A 9,359-nucleotide genomic window follows, 5' to 3' on the forward strand; every position below is an offset into this window, starting at 1 on the left:
AAAGTTTTATAGACCTGAAGGACACTAACGGCAGCAATGAAACATGCATAAAATCCTGTGTAAATGGAATTAGTCACAAACCCGAGAAGCTTTAAACAGCTAAGATTAAGAAAGAGTCTGTTAACACGTTCACAGTTTATAGACCTGAACAGCCCCTACACTAACTTGCAAATAACTAAGTGGCAAGTCTTGTAAAAAGATTGAACAGATTCTTGTGAGTAAATCTACATGGTACAAATTAGATGTGATTTTACAATGTCACACTTACCTTAAAACTGCCATTATAATCCTTTGATGGGCAAAAACAAGTAATGCCAGCTTACTCAATCAAAGTTCCTGCAGGGATGAAAAGAGTATCATAACATTATTCTGAAGTACTGTAGAAGTACTGTTACCCGACTTAAATATGACTCAGAATGAAAATAAGCAGTGTACAGAACTAATAAGAAAGTAGCTCTGGCTCAGGCTGCCTTCAGTTATTTAGTTACACATGATTTCTATGAAATCTTGGAAGTGGAATCCTGACTGTAAGCATTTCAGTGTGCACCCTGTAAACCAGCCCTTAATAAATCAGAGATCTGTTCTGTATAAAAAAACTTTTCCAAAGATAGCAGTGTGGCATAAGAGAACATAAGAACAGGAAACTTAAATTAAATATTCTCATGACTGAACTGTAGCAGCATAACTGTAGGTTTCTCTGTAATTTTCACCTTTCAGGGTTATATGATTATATAGCGTACTTAGAGGTGAAGTCAAGTAGAAATTCAGATTTTAGAAAGCAAAAAATGGTGAAAATGGTTTTAAAGTTGCTGTTATGAAATACCTGGTATTGGATAAATCTTTCCCTGGAAATGTCCTGCGATGTTCAGGACACTCAGCCTTTTTGTAATTTCAAGTTGCATCATCAGAGAAGGTTGGAGAACCTCATAGTTAGCAGCCAAAACACCATGACAGTCTATGGGAAGTGAAGTGCAAGAACACCAAAACAATAACTTTAACCTTGCCACTTTAAAACATTGCTATTTTGCTGTTGTTGTTGTTTTTTTAATTTGTTTAATTTCAGGTTAAATTACAGAACTTTGAAATGTCATATAAATCACAGAATAAGCTACTAATCCAACACCCATCTATCTCCATATATCACACTTTGCCTGGGGCCAGCAGCTTGGGTCATGTAGTGAAATCAGGGGCCAGCTTGGCTGGTGACCTCTGGGTTCCAGGAAGTCTGAGCCAGGGCCCCCTGCAGCTCAATAGCAGGCCAACAGGGGTTAATGTCTGTCTGCCTGTCAGGCTGATTGGTGTCAGCTAAAAAAAACACTACTCTGTGAAGATTCCTGGAGTCAAAACTAATATTGTTCTTTAATCTAAAACACTGTATTTTTATCCATATGAACTACAGTATATTCATGTGTAATTGAATTTAAGCTTCATGCTTACTTTGACAGAATTGTGCAGGGCTTGACACTAACTTTGTTCCCAAGGAGCACATGTGCTCCTAAGTTGAAAAAGTAAGGAGCGCACAAAGAACTTTAGGGGCACAATGTAAATTGATCAAATAATGTGTTTTCCGTAATAAACGTGATGCAAATAGACATTTACAAGCAAAATTATTTAATGAATTTAATGTATACAAAATGTACAGAAAGTTAAAATCATCAAGTTTTGAAAAAGTATTGCAATTTAATTTTGTCTTTAATGTTATTATCTTATATATATTATCTTTGCAATATGATTATCTTATATAATGTTATTAATATCCTAAAACATTCTCCAGGAAACTCTGAAACTCTGCAGGACTTATTTCCACCCTTCCCAAAAGCGGTGGCGAACGTTCCCTAACTGCGGGGAGAACGGAGCAGACTTCCCCGGAGGTCCGCCGCTTTTCCCGGTCCCTCTTCTCCGCCACACTTTGACTTATTCCCACCCAGCTGACAGCCTGGCCGTGGAGAACGGTCCCTAACTGCAGGGAGAACGGAGCAGGCTTCCCCGGAGGTCCGCCGCTTAACCCGGTCCGTCTCCTCCACACTTTGACTTATTTCCACCCTGCTGACAGTGGGACTTATATTCATTGTGCCGACAGTGGCTTGGAAAACCGCCCATAACGGTGTCACACGGGGAAGAGGGAAGGCGGCTGGAGTTCCTCTAACATTTGCGGTTAGATTATCATATTTTTTTATTGACAAAAATATAGGCTGCTTCGGCTTATTTTTTTATGCGCACATGTGCCCCTAAATATTTTTTACAGTTCGCACACACCTATTTTTAGTCGCAAATGTGACTGAAATGCTCGCACTGTCGAGCGCTGTTGTGGGAAATTAGATTGATCTCAGAAGGTCAAAAGTCAAGTACCTTAGGTCTACCTCCAATTAGACTCACAAGTCACTCTTTAGACGCTTTGCTTAACTAAAGCCTGATGACTTTCTCCCTGATTTTGTGTTTAGATGGGCGGATACAATCTCAGAGTTTAAAAAACTCCCTACGTTGCAGAACCAATAGTAAATCTGTAGGGCGGTCCTTCGGTGGCTCGCTGAACTCTTGTGCTTGTAAACATAGTCCCACTAGAAACACGTGTAGCGGTACAAAATGGCTCAGCCATGCTCGCAGAAAACGCCGTCAAAGTTAGTGGATGTTTGTCGCGTTTGCGGCGACACATTCTCGCCAACTAAAAGAAACAAAATCTTTTACAAGGCCATGACTCATCCGTCCGGCCGGACTATAGAGGGAATCACCTTGTTGTTTACAAATACTTCCGGGTAGAAAACCAGCAGAGCTTGTTTGTAAAGTCTATAAACACAATGATTGAACAAACATTACTATTTCTGTGTGCACGTTTAGCTGGGCTAACCGTTAGCTGTTTGCCCTGTTAGCCGTTAGCAGTGTCTGTAATAGGTAATAACTTATTAAACGGTCCGTGAAAAAATATCTTTTCCAGCGGATATCTTAGTTACAACATGGTTGAGCTAGCAAAGCAGTTTTGTGTTGCTATGTGTGGTATTTATTCAGTTTTGGGAAATCACGATGTCTAGAAAGCATCAGTGGCTGCTGCTAACAGGGACAGCTAACAGCAGCAGCAAAGCTAACATCAGGACGTCATCTGTTAAAAGCCTCCCGTTGTCGGATACGACATGAAACTACTCCAGTTAGCTCAATCATGTTGTAACTAAGACATCCGCTGGAAAAAAATATTGTCTTCACGGATGAGCACACGTTTGATAAAACGGAGTTTAATCTCTCGGCATCCATTTTCAAGCTCTCTGTGTGTTTGTTTCCTTGCGGACGAGAAAAGGGGGAGCGCACATTTCCGAGAAGGCGTGTCCTTTTCAAAAATGCAAGAGGCGTTGCTTTGTTGCCGGCCGTTTTCGCCGGTGTGTTAAACACACTTTAGAAAGGAGTGTCCCCAGACTATCAGCAGTTGGAGATCTCTGATTGTCTGGTGGCGAGACTAACCTCCAATTTGCCTAACTGCTGTCACCGTGGTCTAACCTATCTGACATTTCTGCTGTGCTTATTTTATTCTTTATTGCTGTGCTACCATTTTTGATGAACCAAATATATGGAAGCTAATTTTTTGGACTGTCTTAGACCATAGAAATAATATGTATGAATTTTGAAAAAAGACGTAGTTCCCCTTTAACTTACTAGCTAGCATATAACTGGGCAGTCATAGGTTAGCACTTAGCTTAACACTTTTTTAAGCTAGCACTTACCTAGACAGTTGAATTATAGGGTAGCATGACTAACTAGCAACCCTAACCAGCATAATCTTGGAAGGTCATCGACTGAATTTAGTCACACACACTTGCAACCAACCCACATTTGATTTAGCACAGCATGTCTGAAACAAAGGTCAACAGTCAACCTCCCAACGTCCTCCCAACTTCGAAAAGCTCATGTTAGCAAGCTAACTGCGACAGTTACAGGTCCCCTTTCCTCTTACTACATTTTGACTTGTCATTGTTAAAAAGCACAAACGTAATAATACAATTAATAAATATAGAATAAAATTAGCTGCTTCGGTTTCGGGCCCTGGTTATTGTGCCTGCTGACCCACAGTCACTGTCATGGCGGACTGAGACACGTGAACTGAACAGAGACGTCGTTAATGCTATTGCTAACACCTGTGCTTTGTCTACAAGTCAAAATGCTGTAAATTAGGCCTGTGGGAACACAGCATGTTATGAAGCTAAATAAGTGACTGTGAGTGAGTATTACCTCACGTACTGAGGACCCGGGTTGGTTTAAAATCAGTATCTTGTGAGTTTAAGGTAGTGAAGATTAAAGATGCAGCAGCCACTAACAGCCTGATATTTATGTTAGAGTTCTGCTGCATTCACAGGAAACACGGAAATTTGGGTTACTTGTGCGACACTATACTTTTTTTTTTACTTCCTTCAGTCAGTATAAAGAATACAAAAGGAATAAAGAAAACAATTAATAACATGAATAACAAAGAACAAAAGGGCACATAAAATTAAAAAGTTATTTTTAAGGCATTGTAAATACCCACAGTCCTGATGGCATTTTGATTTTCAGTACTTTTAGTGTGTCAAAGTCATGGTCAAAGTACAGTTTCAGTTCCTGCTTTAAATGGTGGATAGTGGGCTCCCTTTCAGACTATTTGCATTTATGGATAAAATAAATCAATTTTAAAAAATAATTTATAAATATAAAAAAAATATCTCTGTTCAGGTCATTTTTCCTCATTTTCTAAACATAATTTTTTGGATAGATTAAGTTTATAATTATGCATGACAGTATACTGTTAGCTGACGATACTGCATAAGGGCATAGACAGTGGTGTAGTGGTTGACAGATATGTAGGTTAACCCAGGAGAAAGCTGGTATACTCTCCTATACTGTAAATGGCCAGAAAAAGGCCCATATACCTGCGTATACTCTCCACAACACCACTGGGCATGAAGGACATTTCCTTTGTTTTCATGTTTTGTTTTCTCCCATCTATAAACATATTTATTTAGTGGTATTTAATATGATAAATCACCACCCAAAAAGTATTTTTTAATAATAATAATTCTACCATATTCTAATAATGTGTGAGCACAAGATAAGTACACAGCCATGGGTCAATAATATGCAGAAACTAACATAATTTGGCCAAACAACATAATTAAAAGATGAATATTTGAAAATAATCCCAAGTTTGCCTGACCCCATAATGTATGATGGCATCTTTGTGAGTTTGGGGGATCTCTAACGTCACCTCCACCTGCTGAGCATACATACACATACCACTACTGCAATCAGTCAAAAATACTGTGAGAAAAACTATCGAGATTTAATCCAATGAATGAGATTTTTTTTTCCCCCAGAACCAAAAATGCCCATAAAAGCATAACTCTCATCAGTGATTCTCTGCTTGGCGGCCTGCAACTCATCCGTCACCACCACCTTCAGGCTCCAGCTCAGGCTTTGGGGCAGTAGCATGTTTATATAGGAACTTTAACACAGACCAGAATCACATGAGTGTGACAGGCAGTGAGACAAGCAGACAGATGACAGACAGACTGATCATCTGACAGGCAGATAAAACAGACGGATATGGAGATGACTTTGGAGCGGCAGAAAGAGATAGTCAGTCAGCCACGTCAGGCCTACATGGCAGATGGACCACCATGAAGTGCAAGGACAGAGCAAGTCTGTTCACAGGGCACCCTCCTCCTCCTCCTCCTCCTCCTCCTCCTCCTCCTCCCACTCTCCACCGCCGTTAATAAGCACCTGTTAGACAACAAATTAACTTGTTGACTGTAAAAACCAGGACAGTTTTACGCCCGTTTTTATGATACGGAGCTTGATTATGGGAGCTAGTATTATCTGTTCATTACTGTACACGGCATTTTGATACCAGAGGGCAGCGGGACAAGTGGACGGTTGAAAAGATATGGTGTTTATTGTCTAAGTGTGGAGTGAAGAGGGGATGCCAACGAGGGAGGGGTGGATTAGACAGTGGAAGAAATGTCATACAGACAAGAGGAGAAAAGGAGGCGTAATCATCAAATAACAAAACTTACAAACCCACATACATTAACAGATTTTACCATATGATTGAAGAATGACATAGGATGTTTAATGTGTTTTACAAATTAAAATCAAATTGTAATTAATAATCAGACCACAGGTTTGGAGGAAATGGAGTCCTGAATGCTCCCCTGATGTATGCCTTTGGAAAAATATAACTTTTAATTGGACTTCCTAGCATTTTTTTTAACTTAACTGGCCATCTGATCAGTAGAAGAGGTGATGGATAAAACAGTTACTAACATAGCTTTCAGCCTATACCAGAGCTACGCAACCTGTGGCTCTGGAGCCTCATATAGCTCATTAGCCCCTCTCCAGCAGCTCCCTGTGGGTTTGACAAAAAATGATATGGTATATATAAGTGTTATTTTTTTTTTTTTTTTTTTTTAACATTTTTACATTGTTGTAGACCTAAACTGATCTTTACATTCTCCAGTTGTAAAAATGTGTTGCCCATACACCAAATAAAAACATGTATTAGCATTTCATCAACTAAAAATGTGTGCTTGGCACCTTTTCATCTAAATTTTGTAAAATGTTTAGCCACTATTAGCTGTAGTTTGTCTTGACTCTGGCTTGGCTGACAATAGATTCCAAATCTAAAAAGGGAAAAGTCTCATTTAACAACATTTAATAGTGCATGAACAGATTTGTTCGCTTTCACCACCAATGCCGCAAAGTTTAAGTAACAAATGTTCATAAACAGCCCACTGCAGAGTCGCCACTTTGTGTAAAAACATATTTAAAAATAGCAAAAATGGCTCTTCTGATAGCAAAGGTTGCCAAGCCCTGGCCTATGGAGTAGCTGTTGTCGATATCTGAAAAGTTACTTTAGTGGTGCTTAAAAAATGTATGGATACAATGAGCTAAAGACAAGACTCTTGATGGGACCTTTAAATCGCAAACCCACGTAACTTTGGAAGGTCATAAGTAGTTTACCAAGACGGTTGTAGCTAGTTTGGCCAACAAGCTATCATGCTAGCCAAAGCTAAGAAGGTCAGCCATCTTGAATGTGACATGACCCATTTGTCCCCATCCTAATCGGCAGAATAAATGCTGCATATGTAGCAGATATGTTGAAACTTTATGTGTCTTAACTTTTCAATATAATGTTGTGACAACACTATGGTTAACACTTTGTCATATTTAGGCACAAAAACCACTTGGTTAGCGTTAGGAAAACATGCTGTTTTGGTTGAAAATGCATGGTTTCAAACACAGCTGGAAATGTCACAGGTCTCCAACAGTGATTTATTGCCTGGCAGGGGTCTCACCTTGGTGTCACACGTCCATCATCCCATCCTCCTCCTAATGAGGAACTCATAATAATGTAATCTGAACTATGTCACTTTAGAAATGTTGATATGAGTGAAACGTACAAATGTAACATATCTGTGGTTTGGTTTACAATGCCAACATTTTATTCAGGAGGCTGAGCTGTTCTCTCTAACCCATAAGAACCCACTGTGACACAGGTGCCACACATCCTTTAAATGTTCTGGAAAATTCCATGAACAGCTTTCTCCTTGACTTTAACTCATGAAGTCCCAGAGTGACACATACTTAACATCCTGGTGGGTCATGTGACAGGTCATGTGATTTGGTCTTCCCACAACAACATTTCCAAGATGTCTGTCTGCCAGGTTACCACTAGGGGCAGAGCTAGCTAAATTTAAAAAGCTTGTTTTTGGTTGCCAAAGGTAAGATTCAAACCATTTAAGAATTGTAATGCTTACATAACAAGTCCTTTATTACATTTAACCTGTTGTGAACACATTTCATGAACAAATTGATATAAAACAAGTCAGGTAAATATTGTTGTGACATATATGTCACATCGGACCTTTAACCTTAAAATTGTCATGGAAAACCTATTGTGACATATATGTCACAATAAGAAATTTTTTTATGATCTGCTCAGTTAACTTAACGTTTTCAATGATATTTAGTTAATACATTTTATATTGTTCAATTCAAAGCATATTAAAACAAATGTAAACAAAAAATCACATTATATGAATCCAATTATTAACAAAATATATAAGGAAACCATTTTTACCCATCAGTGAATAAAAAAACAGACCCTATATCACTTTGTTCTACCCTATATCATTTGAAAATTTAATGAAAATAAATAAATAATAAAAATTGAAAAGAATAATTGAAAATTGTAATTTAATTTTATCTGCATTATGGATAAGAAGCGATACAGTGTTCAGGATGCACTGACAGTCATCCAGGGAGACGACAGTGACTTTGAGGGATGTCAGAGTAGCTCAGATGATGACCTTGAAGACCCTGATTACACTCCCAGCAACAAAGACATGGAGAATGACAAGTCAAGTGAGTCTAGTGATTCAGACTGCAGTCAATCAGGTGATTTAGATGAAGTACCTCAACCAAAGATGAACCCTGGACAGCAAAATACAACTACCCAGTAGTAGTTTTTATTTTTATTCAATTTGCAAATTTTTGCAAATGTATTCATTTGTGTGTTGTAAAACAAATATGAAAAGAAAATGTTGTTAAACCTAAGAGGTAAAGTTAGAATCTTTGTTACCAAACAGAAAAACATGACCAAAAAAAGACTGTAGCTCAGTTTTTTTACAGCTACAATGGCTTGTTGAGAAGACCTCCAATATGATGAGGCAGTCTTTTTTTTAAATTCAGTTTGCAAATTTTTGTATTGTGAAATAAATCAAAATTTTGTTGTTAAAGATTTTGTTGTTAAACCTAAGAGGTAAAGTTATGATATTGTGGAAACGCAAATAAAAAGACAAAGCTTTGTTATCAAACCAAAAAAGACTAAGGCTGATTAATTTTCAAAAGAGGAATGAATTTACCATTAACACCCACTGACAGATCTTTGACACTAATGAGTGTTATTTTGAGAAAAATGTCAGAAATGTGTTCTATATGGTCTATTTAGTCTATTTTATGTCCCCCCCCATAATTTTTCTTGATGGATAAATTATCCAGGTTCTTAACGCCCAATGTGACATATATGTAACATTACAGATCTCTGACAGTGAGGGGTGGTATTTTGAAAAAAATGTCAGAAATATGTTCTATGTGGTCTATTTAGTCTGTTTTATGCCCCCCATAATTTTCCTTTAAGGAGAAATTGGTCCGGGTTCTTATGGGCTAAATAAGTGTCAACAGGCCAGGAGACATTTTGACACATCACAGCGGGAGAAGCACAGGTGTAAACTAACATTAATGATGACTGAAAGCTGCTTCACTGTCAGAGTCCTTGTACTGTTTGTCATGTGATAACTTGTCAGCCACAAATGGTGCAGAAAATGTCTTTCCAAACTATTAAG

The sequence above is a fragment of the Epinephelus lanceolatus genome, chromosome 3 (assembly GCF_041903045.1).
Source record: "Epinephelus lanceolatus isolate andai-2023 chromosome 3, ASM4190304v1, whole genome shotgun sequence".
Lineage (NCBI taxonomy): Eukaryota > Metazoa > Chordata > Actinopteri > Perciformes > Serranidae > Epinephelus > Epinephelus lanceolatus.